At 37.3% G+C, this 17,218-nt stretch overlaps 1 protein-coding gene across 1 annotated transcript in view; it reads left to right on the plus strand.

Moving 5' to 3' along the window:
* Nucleotides 1-17,218, plus strand: part of ANO3 (anoctamin 3) — a 272,078-nt gene that overhangs the window by 99,618 nt on the left and 155,242 nt on the right. The window lies entirely within an intron of this gene.

The following is a 17,218-nucleotide window of genomic DNA, read 5'->3' on the forward strand; positions in this document are numbered from 1 at the left end:
CAGTGTCAGGCTCCGTGCCAAGCATGGAGCCTGCTTAAGATTTTCTCTCTCCTTTTCTCTCCCCCCCCCCCCCCCCCCCCCCCCCCCGCCACTCTCACTCTCTCTCTCTAAGAAAAACAAACCAAATCATGAACTTCTGGCATGTTTATACCAAGATACTTTAAGAAGTGAATAGAAATAAGAAGAAAATAAAAACATCTACGATATTGATATCAACTATGATGAAGTAGTATTGAAAAAGTAATAGTAAATAGTAGTAAATATTTATTTTATTTGGAAGCTACTATGTGCAAAGCCTGGCACTTGTAGAACAGAGAAAGGTGGCACACATAGACGGGTTTTGTTCTCCAGATATTGGGTGCTGTATGGGATGCACGCATATAAAGGGAGAAAGCTAAGAGGCTCTAGAAATGAGAGATGACACAAATTATGGGATCAGTCTAGATTTAGCTAGACTCAGGCTTTCTGGTAAGAGCCATATTTAAATAACTCAAAGGCACTGTGGTAGATGGAAAATAGGCCACAGTCTTTCTTCTCATATCCACTCTATTTTCAATGAGACATTACAGCATCTCCCATAAAGAGGTAGAATCATTAGGCTGGGGCCGCCTGGGTGGCTCAGTCGTTAAGCGTCTGCCTTCGGCTCAGGTCATGATCCCAGGGTCCTGGGATCGAGCCTCGCATTGGGCTCCCTGCTGGGCGGAGAGCCTGCTTCTCCCTCTCCCTCTGTCTGCCGCTCTGCCTTCTTGTGCTCTCTCTCTATCTCTGTTAAATAAATAAATAAATAAAAATCTTTAAAAAAAAAAAAAAAGATCTTTTTTTTTAAGATTTTATTTATTTATTTGACAGAGAGAGAGAGAGACAATGAGAGAGGGAACACAAACGGGGAGTGGGAAAGGGAGAAGCAGGCTTCCTGCTGAGCAGGGAGCCCTATGTGGCTCATCCCAGGACCCTGCCCGAAGGCAGACGCTTAACGAGTGAGCCACCCAGGAGCCCCTGGACTCAAAAGATCTTGCACTTGCATTCTTTGTCTTGGGACTCTGCCTTCAGCATGTAAACTAGCCTGCTTAAGGATGTGGATCAGAGCCTAGTGAGCAGTTGCCCCAATTGAAGCAAAAATGAGAGAATTCAGTGGCAAAGACCAGGAAACTCAGACCTGTAAAAGTCCAGCTGAGATCAGAAGAACTACCCAGCTGGGCCCAGCTACCCATAGAATCATGATCTAAATAAAAACTGTTCGCTAAAGATTTGTTTCTCGGCAGTAGGAAATGGATGCAGCCATAAATGTTAAAGGATAATGTGTTGGCTGATACCAGCTGATTGTTAACATAAAGTGAATTCTTCCTCAATTACTGAGAAGATTTGAAAAATTGTCCCTGGGTTTTCCAAAACATACTCAGATTGTCCATTTCACTCTACAGAGCCCAAGTATGTTTTAAATGTCATAACCTAAATAACATGGTAGCCTATCTAAAACATTCTGACATTATCTTTAAAAAAAAAAAACAACTCTATTTACAAAAGTGTTTTCTTTGTCATAACGTTAAATCAGGGTAGAATTCCAAGATTACCTTCAGTTGAACTATGTGTCTATAGTTAGCAATCACAAATACCCACTAAAATTGGTGAAGAACTATTTTTTAAAGGCAAACATTTCTTTTTTTACATTTTGACAAAAAGTCTCTGTCACACCTACATGAACAAGAAATTTCAGGAAGCAAATTTGTAATGTAAGAAAAGGAAAAGTTCTATAAATCTGTAGACTGAGACACCTGCTCTGACTGCAGGCTAAGTTCTAGAATAGAGAGGCATTGTTTTTAAAACAGTTTTGGTAAGTATTGCCTTTTTCTGTCTCATTAATATCGAGAGCCTTGTGAATTACAATTAAAGAGAAGATCCTACAGCCATTCAATACACATAATAAAATAAAATTAAAAAAAAGATCCTACAGCCAACTGGATGATCCTCGGAAGCAAAATCCCTCTCTCTGTCAAAGAGCCGTGCTGTACACACTAGCTGAGGTCTCTACATGTGGGTAGTTTACGGGGAACATTACAGTTAGTTTAGGTGAGAAGGAACAAATCTGTGAAGCAGAACCATGGTTTCTGAAGTGGACATTAATGAAGAATTTCCTGCTGCTACTATCTATCCCTCAGGATGCCGAAAACAATTGCAGGTGTTACCAATAATGAATGAGTCTGGGAATATGAGTCTATATTCCAAATTACAGTGACTTCTCCTCTTAAAGGATGCTGGGTATCAAAACAGACAGGAAAAAGGTTATGGATCAGGAAAATCTTGACATGAATATTTTAGCAGTTCATTAAATTTAGATTTCAAAGCCATTCAATTTGACTGTGTCAACTGGCTTGGCAGATGGTGTTCATCTTTAACTCAACTGGTAGCAGGAATAATTCTCTATTAAGGCTGGAGACACATCGTATGTTGGAGAAGGTGAGAGTGGTCTCCTGCAATATGTACCTTTCACATTGGCAACTATTTCATGGGCCTCAATGGCTCTTTGCCTTCAAATAATGTACAGGGGGGGCGCCTGGGTGGCTCAGTCGTTAAGCGTCTGCCTTCGGCTCAGGTCATGATCCCAGGGTCCTGGGATCGAGCCCGGCATCGGGCTCCCTGCTCGGCGGGAAGCCTGCTTCTCCCTCTCCCACTCCCCCTGCTTGTGTTCCTGCTCTCACTATCTCTCTCTCTGTCAAATAAATAAATAAAATCTTTAAAAAAAAGAACAGTTTTAAAAAAATAATAATAATGTACAGGGATCATTAGTATTCTGAACTTGCGTATTTTTTTCCTAGCAATCGTGAGATAATGATGACTTAAACTATAAATGACTGAACTTAGCCCTATGGGACTGCCTTAATTGACAAGATTATATATGAAGTTAAATGCTAATTATTTGTATTTATTGGGAGAGTCAGTTTCTAAGGAGAATCCTAATATTTATATAACTTTAGGACCTGAAGTAATATTTTTATTTAATAATACCATGGTGGGAAATGGTACCCTAAATATTTAATTTTCATATATATTATGGAATATACAGCAAGTTATCTTGGTCTGTTCATCTTTTTGGCCAGCGCCTTAATAAATTTATTTTTTTGGGCTCCTGGGTGGCTCAGTTGGTTAAGCGACTGCCTTCAGCTCGGGTCATGATCCTGGAGTCCCTGGATCGAGTCCCACATCGGGCTCCCTGCTCGGTGGGGGGTCTGCTTCTCCCTCTGACCCTCCCCCCTCTCATGTGCTTTCTCTCTCTCATTCTCTCTCTCTCAAATAAATAAATAAAATCTTTAATAAAAAAAAATTAATAAAAAAATAAAAAATAAATTTATTTTTTTTGCCTCGTATAGGAAGACTTCTTTCCAGCAGCCCAAAAGATGCTTGGTCTTGTCTGCAGAGTCTTTGTCTCGCGTAGAGGAAAGCATTATCCTCCCTGCAACCAGAGGAGGCATCTCCTTTCCTTTTGCCATTTAAGTACTTACTTTGACCATCAGAAGCCTTCCCTAGTAAGTACTGGGGACTTGTGCTACACTAGCTGATTGCTGGTGTAGATTTTACAGAAGATTTAGTATAAGATTTTCTAGAAGCCTTCCACATTAACTGTAGATTGCTTAAACCTAAATGTGGTGTGTGTGTGTGTGTGTGTGTGTGTGTGTGTGGTGTGCGTCCTGATAAAGGCAGCATTTCACATCAGTGATGAAATATTGGTCTTTCAAACAGTAAAAGTCATTAAGGGGTTAAGCTATTTTTAGATGTCTGCTGAACATCTTACACCAAAATGAATTATTGAAGAGCTAAATAGTTAATAAACTCAGAATGAATACCTAAATATAAAATGAGCGTTTTTTTTCCTAATCACAGAACAGTAAAATGACCTTTCTAAATGGTCTTTTAAAACCCACAATGAAATCGATCATGGAAGCCTTGATAGATTTGACTATTTACATACTAATCAGTGTCAAAGTTACAATAAAGTTAGAGTAAGGGATAAACTTAAGATATGATAATGAACTGACACAGTATAAATTATACAGGCCAAACAATAGTTCATATTCTTAATTTATAAAGATATAATAACATAATTGATAAATACAAGAGTGAAAAAAATTGAAAAGTGGTGTATTTTAACACATAAAACTATTAGCAGTACTAGCAATTGCAGAAATACAAATATCAGCAATGTTTTTTGAACCAAATTAGAAAAGAATTTTGAAAAAATAGTATTGACACTGTAAACTGTTACTTAGTATTGCCTGCTGGTAGATGTGTATATTGATTCTCATTTTCTGGAAAACAGTTTATCAATAAGGATTAAAAGCCTTAAAATAATCTTATCTTTTGACCCACTTCTAAGAATTTATCTGGAGAATATAATTAGATGTCAGCCCATAAAATTATGTTTAAGGATGTTTCTCACACTGTAGTTTGTGAGGGGTTGGCGGTACTAAACACTTAAATGTTTGAGAGTAAAAGGTAAAATTAAAAATAACAATGCTCTCAAATAAGACAATTGAAAGTAAACTTCCAAACTAGTTAAGAACAATGGGAAATAGTCATAATGTGTGATTATATAAAGAGGTTGTTATAAAAAGCAACATGTACAGTTTGATATCAATTATATAAAAATATCTTATTGAGAAAATATTCAGAATTATACACAACAAATTTTTATAGTGTTTATCACTGAGTGGTAGAATTCAAATGGCATAAAGCTCATTTCATGTATTCTTAAATTTAAGCCATAGGTATTATCATATTATCCCCATTTTAAAATTTTACACAGCTAATAAATGACTAAGGCAAGATTTGAAAAATAAGATGGTTCTGTTTCTCGAAACTATGTTTCCGCTTGCTACACTAGCAAGACAAGAACAGTTCAGGACCTCATGTTTGCAGTTTGGTAACCATCATAATTAGCATTTCAGTTTGTCCCGCTAATATGCCTTAATCACTTATACTCCAGAAGCTGTGGTAAACACTTTGTATGCATTATCTCATAACTTCCCATAACTCAGTGAAAGTAGTAGTCTCATTTTAGTAATGAAGAAAATAAAGGTTAAAGATGTTAAGGTTTCTTGTCCAGTCTCTGAGCTAGACAGGAACACAGCTGGATTATAGCATGTCTCTTTGATTCCAGAACCCTGTGCCTTTTCGGACTCCAGTTAACTGACTTACAGTTAACTGTAAGAAGTATACTTACATATTAATCACACCTTTATAAAACCTTGAAATATTGCTCTGAAGTAGGCAGCTCTGCTTTTTTTTTTTTTTAGATTTATTTATTTATTTTAGAGAGAAAGAGTGAGCAAGCTGGGGGAGGGGTGAGGGAGAGAGAATCTTGAAGCAGACTCCCCCACTGAGCATGCTGCCCGATGAAGGGCTCTATCCCACGACCCTGAGATCATGACCTGAGCCAAAATCAAGAGGCTGCCCAACCAACTGAGCCACCCAGGCGCCCCTCTTCTTTTTACTGTGTGGCTAACTCACAACATCCCAGAAGTGGTTGACCTGTTTGTAATTTACTTTTGTATCAACAAATAACTAAGTAAAAAGGCAGGAGTTTGTTTCAACTTAATATTACCCAACTTCAGCAAAAGTAGCCACAAGGGAGAAGGTGTATATTCTTTGGGGTTACAGAATAATCAGTGGATGAAATATTTTCAAATGCACCTACCGTATAGAATGGGAACTCCCCTTGTCAATCAGAAAAAAAAACAAAACAAAACAGTTCAACAGCTATGTCTAGAACAGTGGAACAGAGGGCTAGGAAATTAGGACATGGAGACATTTTAATTATGAGAGTAGATTTAGGTGAGGGATGAATTTCATGAGGTTGATGTCTTTAGTGCTATATAGGAAAAGATATGCCTACTTAGGAAGTCTTATTTCATAGCCAGTATAAGTAAACAAACAAGATGCACAGATATTTTCTCTCTGCTGACACTAATGTTTAGGTAATAAGATGTATAGGAGCCCTCCTGAATCATCAGCTAACTGGTTTTCTCCATGAGAGATCTTTTGCCTAAGCCTCCCTGGAGTACTTAGCTCTAAAATGAGAGCTGCAATAACTTGTCTGCTGACTTTGTGCATCTGTTTATGGGATGTGAAAGTACACTCAATAAATCAGTGTGTCAGCATACCAGTTAAATGGTTCAGATAATTGTTCTACTTGATATTTATACATTCCATCAATGATAGGCTCACATCAAACCAGTTCTCTGCTTAGACATGAAGGCTGGCAGAGAAGCCACATCAAGACATATCAGATAAAGGGCTAGTATCCAAAATCTATAAAGAACTTATCAAACTCAATACCCAAAGAACAAATAATCCAATCAAGAAATGGGCAGAAGACATGAACAGACATTTTTCCAAAGAAGACATCCAAATCACCAACAGACACATGAAAAAGTGCTCAACATCGCTTGGCATCAGGGAAATCCAAATCAAACCCTCAATGAGATGCCACCTCACACCAGTCAGAATGGCTAAAATTAACAAGTCAGGAAACAACAGATGTTGGCGAGGATGCAGAGAAAGGGGAACCCTCCTACACTGTTGGTGGGAATGCAAGTTGGTGCAGCCACTCTGGAAAACAGTATGGAGGTTCCTCAAAAAGTTGAAAATAGAGCTACCATACGATCCAGCAATTGCACTACTGGGTATTTACCCCAAAGATACAAATGTAGGGACCCGAAGGGGTACATGCACCCTGATGTTTACAGCAGCAATGTCCACAATAGCCAAACTATGGAAAGAGCCTAGATGTCCATCAACAGATGAATGGATAAAGAAGATGTGGTATATATATACAATGGAATATTATGCAGCCATCAAAAAACCCCCAAAACTTGCCATTTGCAACGACGTAGATGGAACTAGAGGGTATTATGCTAAGTGAAATAAGTCAATCCGAGAAAGACATGTATCATATGATCTCACTGATATGAGGAATTCTTAATCTCAGGAAACAAACTGAGGGTTGCTGGAGTGGTGGGGGGTGGAAGGGATGGGGTGGCTGGGTGATAGACATTGGGGAGGGTATGTGCTATGGTGAGCACTGTGAATTGTGTAAGAATAATGAATCACAGACCTGTACTTCTGAAACAAATTATACATTATATGTTAAAAAAAAAAAAAAAGAAGATAGTAGGAAGGGAAAAATGAAGAGGAGGAAATCGGAGCGGGAGACGAACCATGAGAGACGATGGACTCTGAGAAACAAACTGAGGGTTCTAGAGGGGAGGAGGGTGGGAGGATGGGTTAGCCTGGTGATGGGTATTAAGGAGGGCACATATTGAATGGAGCACTGGGTGTTATATGCAAACAATGAATCATGGAACACTATATCAAAAACTAATGATGTAAAGTATGGTGATTAACATAACATAATAAAATTAAATTAAAAAAAAATAAATGAACCATTAAAAAGAACCCTAATGTTATTTGAACACATTTAAAGTCAAATTTACTCATTAATATCCCACCTCCAGGCTCCCCCCCGCCCCAGGTTATGTGTGTAGCAGAAGGAACACAGGATTGGGAATTGGAACATTAATAATAATAATGCTAATATTAAATAACTACAATGGCTAATATTTATTAAGGACTTTTCAGAGATTTTGTTGATGATCTATATTGTTTTAGCCTCACAACACTAAGAAGGTAGAGTCTGTGTTTATTCCCATCTCATAGGTGTGGAAATGGAGTCTCGGAATGACCAAGTGATTTCCCTATTAATATATGGTTGGGGAAGAAGTGAGCAGGAACTATATAGTGTCCACCACACTGTGAAGCACTGGGCTGTGTTGTACAGAGTAGAAGCATGCACAAGGGACTATAGAAGCCACGAGACAAGTGTGTCAGGTAGAGAACAGGTTCACATTACTGGCGAATGAATTATCATATGCGTTAGAGACCATGAATTTTGTGCTTTCCTCAATGTTTTATGCTTAAGAAAGAATACAATTGAAACTGAGACTCCTGTGCTCAGATCCTAATAAACTATAAAATACCTGTCCTTTCTGTGCTGTTTCTAGCCCTTCGCCTTCCCAGGTCCTTTTCCTCCATTCCCACCAGCATGCAGACTTCTTAATCTCACCCAGTGAGCCCATCAGAATATGAATATTTTGAGCGGCTGTCACTCTTCTTAAAAGAAAAAACAACAACAAAAATAAAGCTCTGTTGTATTTATTAAATGATTTCTGATGCTTGTGGGCTTTTTTTAATTGAGTCATTGCTGTTGACTTCCTTGCAAGATACAAATGAAGAGTTGGGATCAGGGTCTCAGTCATGGAAACCTGGATGATTTGATTAATCCCTTGATGCCACAGGCAGTTTAAACACAAAGATTACAATAATCTACCCTTTGTTGTTTAAAGGTTTCAAACTATTGTGTGAGGTTAAAATTTCCTATTTTGTGTCTTACCGGAAAATCAAATTTTAAGCACGTTGATTAATCCGAGGCCATATCAAGGGAGTGGCTGTTTCTTCAGTGTCTTGTCAGTCCCAATTACAAGCTGTCCTGTGGAGGCTTTCTTGACAGAAATAAATGTAATCCTCTGTTGCATCTCACCATGTGAATGTTAACCCAGAGGGGGACAAAAATGTTCAATTTTATTTATTTATTTTTAGATAAAAGTTACTTCTATTGCTTTCAGATTACAATCACTTCATTATATGCAACCCAGAGCCAATATGATGCATATTGTCAAGTTTAATGGATGCAGGATTTTCCAGAAACCACAAAGGTTTCTATTGTACCTTTCCGCCATGAACTAGAAAATAGGCAAATTTCCTTGAAAGTCTGAAAAAAAAAAAGGAAATCCTAGTGAACACCATTCAGCTATCAAAAACATTTCCTGGCTCACCAATAAAAAAGTTAGTTTTCTTTGCCAGACCACTATTATTCAGACTGAAACATACCTCCTACCTTTTATGTTAATCTGCCCAACTCATTCAAATAACATAAGAAGGTGCAATAGATTCTTAAAAATTGACAGTAAAATTATCAAAATGTCACTGACATTGTATGACTAAATGCCACTTAGGTGAATCATCCATAGAAACTATTAACCAATGACACAGGAAGGCATCCCTCAAACCCCACCTCTAGGCAACCCTCTTAAATCAATCAAAAAAAAAAAAAAAAAGAAAGAAAAAAACCGATGAGAAGTTCTTATAAAGAGATGAGTTGTCTTTTTTTTTTTTAATCATTATGCAGACTCAGGCATTTAAAGAGTTGTCTAAAAACCCTCCAGTCAAATGCTTTGTGCAGCATTCAATATGTAACACTCTAGCTAATGGAAAAAAAAGCAGGCAGTGGAAGGGAGAACTTTCTGTTGTCATGCTGAAGAGTGCTTTAAAGAAGATTGTCATTTGCAATTCTGTTGTCAGCAATGAAGGATTCCAAATGCAGCTGAACCCAGAATTCTGACCGTGGTATGTTTCAAAGTACATCCATCTAGGAATTCTATATTACTTTTCTGTTTCCTTAAAACTATGTAGAGAAGCCAATTAAGAATAATTGATATTGGTTTCAGAATGGGGGATGAGTGTATCTCTTATTTCAAAATATTAGAAATGCATTTTTAAAAATAAGAAATATATGATCTAAATTGTTATATTGTGATCATCTGTGTTTATCTTGCATGTAAAACAAATGGCACCTCCCTGAAGTTCTGATTATTTTTAAATGCATTTGATTATTGGTTTCATTGAAATCGTTACAAATTCTACTGTAAAATTAATTCTTGATTCAAGAATATATAAAATACAATTATTTATAAAAGTATGTATTTTTAAAATGTTATTATGAAATTATTTTTATACAAGATATTTTAGTAAATAATTTCAGTCAAAATAGAAAACCTGAGAAAAACAACTGAATTTAAAGAAGCATAACTCGCAGCATAACATGTTAAAGTAAACCAGTGACACAGCTGTGGAAGTCACCGTGATTTAAGCTATGGAACAAAATGTTTCAACCGGCTAGCTTTACTTTCTCATGGTTTTAAAGGTGGTAAAATTATTATTGTTTCCATTCTAGAGGCTTCATTTTAATTTCTTTGTTTAAAAATATTAACTGCTTCCCTTTGGAGATCAGAGGTTCAGTTTCTAAATCTGCATTTATGGTTAGATCACTTAAAATGGATATGGAAATAAGTGTTCTTTAAGAAAAAGTAAGTACTTAAAAGAGTCCTTATATAGTATTTAAAATATAAAAATCAGTGAATACGAAAGGTATACTCAAATATATTCTCTGTGGAAGTAAATTACTAAGATGATGTTTAAAGCTCACATATTTTAAAAATGTTTATTTCATTGAGAACCCACCAGAAATCATAATCTATGCTCCATCAGAGACTGTTCTACTTAGAAGGGCTTGGCTTTTGGTTTTCTTTAGCTGAACCGGAAAACCTTTGATTTTGAGTAAATAAAAGTGGTTGGAGAGAGAATAATAGAAGATAGCCTAAAAAGCAGCACTTAGTGCAATGCTTATCACATTATAGAAATGCAATCAGTATTTTGTTTCTCTCCTCTCTTTTTAGTTCCTTCGTAACTTTTTAAAAGAATATTTACACTTGCTTCATAATTTTGACCCTTTCAGTGGATACATACATCTTATCATATGGTATTCAAAGCCACATTTTATCCACTTATGCAGGTCAGATAACTCAGGTGTTTGGAATCCAGTCTGAAGTCTTGTCTTCAATGATTAATTTTTGATCTTTTCTGTGACCCCATTGATACTGTGTTGCTCAATGAGCCAGCTCTATTTTATAGGACACTCCAAATGTGAAAACCTAATGATTCCCCTTAAATAAAGTAACTAAAATCACCATGGCAAATTTCAACTCAAAGGCAAAGTGTCGGATAAATCATCCAGATCAATTCATTGTTTGAACCATCTTGAGAGAAGTAGGAAATGCAAATGTTCCATAATTATACCTGAATTTAACTGAATTAATACTCAACCATCAGTATGAAAGTAGCTTTATATTTGAAGACTCTTTTCAGGAAAGAGTATGTGCTGCATAATTATACTTCATATTCACAAGAAATATGCATGTTTTACTATCTTAAAAGCAAATTTATAAGCAGAACTATCACTAATTATTAGATTAAAATATATAAAAAATTTCTTTTGGGGACATTTTTTTCTTTGATAAAATGAGAGACTACATTTAGTGATATGTAAGTGATACACTGTATATCACTAGACCTCACATTCTAAGAAATTTTGGCTGCAGCCACTTCTAAACAAAGTAGGTATGTTTTTTATTCTAACAAGATACCTTACAGCAGTTGTTGTCCGACTGAGAATAGCAGAATCACTTGTAGGGCTTGTTAAAAAAAACGAACAGATGACCAGCCTCTACCCCCAGAGCTTCCAATAACAATAATTCCAGTTGAAGCCTGATAATTTGCATTTCTAACAAGTTCTCAGATGACGTTGATGCTCCTGGTGCTGGCCCTACGTTTGAGAATGACTGCTTCAAATTTTCTCTTAGCCTCTCCAGTGGACTCTGCATTTTGGGAGCCTACCATGTGCCAGACTCCATACTTAGGCTGGATATACATTCGTGAATAAAAGAGGCAAAATCTCTATGCTGGCAAAGTTTGTAGTCTAGTGGAGGAATCAGAAAATAAATAAGTAAACCAACCCAAATATCTGTTTACAAGTTGTCGTTAAGTGGGTCTTTAGTAGAGGAAGGGGAGCTACTTGGGACAATCTCTCAGAAGAGATTAAAGACAGGAAATGAAAGAGGGGAGGTCAGCTGAGGAGGGAAGAGTGGGAGAAAGAGGCATTCCCCGGCAGAGTGCCCTCGAGGAGGGCCTTGGGGTGGGAAAGAGCTTGGTGTGTTTGAGAAACTGATATGTGGCCTGTGTGGCAGGAACACAGAGACTGAACACCAGGATGGCCGAAATGAGAGGAGAGAGAGAGGTAAGCAAGCGCAATGCTGTAAAGGCTTGTGATGGGGAGTTTGGATTTTATTCTCACTTTGAAGGGTTTTGAACAGATGTCTGTTTTCATGACATCACTGTATACATGAGGGTGGGGGAACAATGGTGGAAAGTGGGGATGATATTACAGCATTCCAGCCGGAAGAGGACTATGCTTTAGCTGGGAGTGGTTGCAGTTGAGCTGGGTGCATCAGTTTCTAATATCAAAATGTGGAAACCACTTAGATATCTAACCACAGAGATGACAATTATTTAAAAAATCACCTTGAGGTTGATTATAATGACATGGAAAAGTGTCAAGGAAATAAAAAAAGCAGTTTTGAAAGCAAAATTATAATTGTGTGTGTGTGTGAGAGACCAATTATAATAGTAAGATTACAGGTGATTTTTATTCCCTTTATTTTTTATGCAATATGAAAAGAGGCCCATTATAAAATTCCTAAATTCAAATATTTAATGAGAAAGAAAAAGCTATGACTTTGAGAAGGCAATCATAATTTGAATGATTAATTAAGTCAGTTGTGGTGTGTGTGTGTGTGCGTGTGTGCGTGTGCATGCACACATACACATTCCAGACACGATGCAAAGTATAGTGGATACAAAATGAATGAAATCTAGTTCTTGTCCTCAAAAAGTTCGCAGTTTATTGGATAATAGGGAAATAAGAGCAATGGGTCTCAAACGTTAGAGTAAGAATTATCCTTTATGCTGTTCGACAGCCCTTCCAGGTACCAATTGCTCCTATCACAAACACCCTAATAAATCTTGAATATACTCTCCTTTTTCCATGCCCCTTGCCTTTGCATGTAGAGTTTTCTTCCCCTCTTCCCATTCATTTTTTCAGGAATCGAATCACATACTATTTTTAAATACGTTTTTAAAGAGGAGTTACAGGTTTACAACAGAATTAAGCAGGAGATGAGATTTCCTGTTCCTCCTGTGCCCCCGCACGCATAGCTTCTCCCACTGTCGACATCACTCACCAAAATGTACATTTTTTACCAAGGATGAACCTGTATTGACCCATCGTGACCATCAAGTCCATAGTTTACAGTTCACTCTTGGTGGTGTACCGTCTATGGGTGTGGACAAATGTTTAATGACGTGTAGCCATCATTATAATATCATACAGCACTCTTACTTCCCTAAAAATCCCTTTTGCTCTGCCTATTCATCCCTCCCCACTTCCAAGCCCTTCCCCAACCTATACAGCAACCACTGATCTTTTTATTCGTGTTTTTATTGTTTGCACAGCTGTGTCTCTTCCACAATGTCATATAGTTGGGATTATACAGTACATCGTCTTTTCAGATTGGCTTCTTCACTTAGTAATACCCATTTAAGGATCCTCTACGCCTTTTCACAGCTTTATCACTCATTTACTTGTAGTGCTGGATAATATTCCATTGTGCGGATGTACCAGAGTTTAGTTATCCCTTCACTTACTGAAGGACGTCTTGGTTGCTTCCAAGTTTTGGCAGTTATGACTAAAGCTGCTCTCAACGTCCATAGCAGGTTTTTGTGTGGACATAGGTTTTTAGCTCCTTTGGGTAAATACCAAGGAGAACAATTTCTGGATCACACAGTAAGAGTATGTTTAGTTTTGTACGAAACCCCCAAACTGCCTTCCAAAGTGGCTATTTTGCATGCCCACCAACAATGAGTGAGAGCTTCTGTTGCTCCACATCCTTGCCAGCATTTGCAGTTTTCGGTGTTTCGGGTTTTGCCATTCTAATAAGATGTGTAGTGGTAACTCGTTGTTTTGATTTTCATTTCCCTGATGACATATGATGTGGAGTATCTTTTCATATGTGTAGTTGTCATTTTTACATCTTCCTTGGTGAGGTGTCTGTTAAATGATCACATACCATTTTTTAATTGGGTTTTTTTTATCATTGAGTTTTAAGAGTTCTTTGTTTAGATGTGTCATTTGAGAATACTTTCTCCCAGTCTGTGGCTTGTCTTTCTTTCTTTTGATACAGTATTTCCCAGAGCAGAAACTTAATGAAGTTCTGCTTATAAATTATTTCTTTCATGGATCATGTCTTTGGTGTTATATCTATAAAGGTATCACCATATTCAAAGTCATGTAAGGTTTCTCCTGTGACCGTCTAGGAGTTTTATAGTTTTATGTGCTACTTTTAGGCCTATGATCCATTTTGAATTATTTTTGTGAAGTATGTAGGTCTATGTCTGGTGGCGGCTTCTTCTTCTTCTCCTCCTCCTCCTCTTCCTCCTTCTTCTTCTTTTGCATTTGGGTGTTTAGTTGTTCCAGCAACATTTGTTGAAGAGAACATATCCCTTCTGAATGAAGATGTGTTCTCTTTGTCTGGATAGTCCCTTTATCTTTGCTCTCATGGCACTTGTACTCACCCCTCTTATAGCACAAATCACGCCAAATTGTAATTATTTGTTCCTGCCATTTGTCTACCTGACTAAATTACTCTCTCTTGAAGGGTGAGGATCAAGGATTATTTTTCTTTGTAATTACATTACACCTTGCACAGAGCCTGACTCATAACAGGAACTCACGATAAACTTGTCAAATGAGTGAACGCGAAAGAGAATATTAGAACTTTAGGTGGAATAAAGTTATTAGTGGCTTTCAAGAGTTAAGATAAAGTTTATGGAGAAGAGGAAATCAAGCGTGTCTTCAGATAAAAATTTTTGAGTATTTTTGCTTCTAGGAATTTGTATTAATAAAACACTTAGAGATATTAACAGAGATACAAGAACAAGGATATTCATTACATCATTATGAATCGTAGCAAAGGATAATTAGCAAAACAAGCCAAAATATCCTTCAGTCGAATGTAAACAAATAATGATCTAACCATAAAACTGAATAGTGCTCAGCTATTTAACGCCATTTGGCTGTTTAACAGTGCAATAAGACACAGCCAGCCTGAACCACTTGTCCTCAAGTGGGCCGATGGCACAACAAAAAACATGGGAATATAAAATTGAGGTATTTTCCACCCTTGGTTCTGGGATTACCTGACCCACCGGATCTAGTCCACACAAGCTGCTGAGGCTACAAAGCCATGGACACTCCTCCCTGAAGAGCTAGGAAAATTTTAGGGAACCCCAGTATCATGGACCCTTAATCTCATGTGTTCTTTGCACTAAAGCCAGATGAAAATAACCCATGACTCTTACCTGGAACAGACTTTGTTTTTGGCCTAACTCAAATGAAATAAGATACAATTTTATATATTGATGTAAAGATGTCCAATGGACTTTTCCTGTTGTTTACCCAAACATCACTTCCTTTGTGGTTCAAGTGGAACCGACCCTCTTTCCTTACCCTAAAATTGCCAATCAGAATTCTCCATCCTCTTGATTATAAATACAGGGATATATAAGGACAAGATCCTCAAGCTGAATTCCTCTATGGGATGTTCTCCAAGAGCTATAAGGAAAGTACTCCCTCCCCAACTAGAGGAAGAAAGTTATTTTTAAAAAGGGAAGGGATGAGACAAACAGAAAAACGGAAACAAAAACAAAAACAATTAAGAGACAGAGAAAATACGTAATAATAGAGAGAGTGAGAATTTTGACAACTGCATTTGAATCTCCAGAACCAGATGTTTTTGAAGTTAACTAGCTCTACTCCTGGACTTTTTAGAGGTAGAGAGTTGAATAATTTTTCCAGGGTGAGCAGAAAAAGCCTTTTGTGGTTAGAGGAAGTTACAGTTGTCTGATTTGTGCTGGATTTCTGTCATTTGGAACCGAAAAAGTCCTGATTGATAGTGATAGTTATGATATCCTATTGAGTAAGAACAGATTTTATAACACTATGTATAAAATTCCGTGTGCATGCCTGTGTTATATATTGCATTGTATATATCATATAAATATATGCACACACACACATACAGTTACATCTATATTTGGGGGGAGAAAGAGGAAAGAATGAGAAACGTTACTCTGAACTTTTACTGACAATTATCCTTGAGCTGTTATTTCTAGCAATACTCGCTCTATTTTGTACTGATCATACATATTATTGGAAAAAAAGGCAAAGTCAGGAAAAAAAAAAAGAGAATTGGAAAGAGCCATTGTTAAGAGCAGAGGGAGGATTGAAACCATTGGAAGGGCAGCATGAGACAAAGTTTGGAGGCTGGACTAGATCATGTGTATGCAGCAGGCCAGGCCAGAGACACTCCTGGCTGTAGCACCTTGTGTGGGGAGAAATGGGCTATGGAAAGACTGCACATGTGGGGGCAACACGGATGCATGTAACACATCTTATTCAGGAGCGTCTAGGGCCTCACACCCTTGAACTCAAACCTTTGTGACATCCTGCTATCTTACATCGCCCTTACACACACACACTGCTGGATTGGAGTCAGTTGACGGAGCAGCTGCTGGGTGGACTCAGACATCATCAAAGCGAACTGGGGCTATGTTACTACTTAATGGACGGTTAAGTTTATGGAATAGACCCCTGTTTGATTCTGAAGGGTAAATACGGCATTCAAAGATCTTTTGTTGATGATATCAGGATGTTGATCTTTTATATGCCTGAGACGAGTAGTAAGTAAAAAATAAGAATTAAAATAATAACAGAAATTATAGAAGTGATTGACGAATAATATGCACCAAAGTGTACATAGGGCTTTGTATAATAAAAATCTGTGTATAGATATGATTCTTAGCACATTTTATAGATATATGCATTTCAATATAAGAATAGTTAAGAACTTGGCTCTTGGACTTAGGACACATGAGCTTGGATCTTGGTGCTGCCTCTTAGAAACTGCATCGGAAAAAGTGTTAAATTCACTGCACCTCAGATTTCTTCTCTCTAAGATAAAGTGGGGGAATGATAGCAGTCAGTATACCTACCTCTTAGGGTATTTGTGAGGAATGAATGAATATTCATTTAAAAAGTTAGAATTGTGTTGGCACATAGTAATTGCTCAATAAGAAAAAAGTATTCATGTTATTATGGATAGGGAAATTGAAGACTTGAGAGATTAAATACTGGTACAAGGACACACAGTCATAATGAGTGCAAGGCTGGCCTTATCCCTTTGGTGGTCTGATTCCAGGCTAAGAATGAGAGGGAGATTGGGATTAGGGAAAGAAAAAATCTAGAAGGAGGAGGCAGGTGTTTAGAAGTTTTAGGGCTATAGGAGAAAAAGAGAAAAGAAAAACTAAGAAAAAAAATGACCTTGGAGAAGAGATTTGTCTAATGAAGTGTGTTGTGCTGTGAAACATCTCATTTTCC

This window comes from Phoca vitulina, unplaced genomic scaffold (assembly GCF_004348235.1).
Source record: "Phoca vitulina isolate PV1807 unplaced genomic scaffold, GSC_HSeal_1.0 scaffold16, whole genome shotgun sequence".
Classification (NCBI taxonomy): domain Eukaryota; kingdom Metazoa; phylum Chordata; class Mammalia; order Carnivora; family Phocidae; genus Phoca; species Phoca vitulina.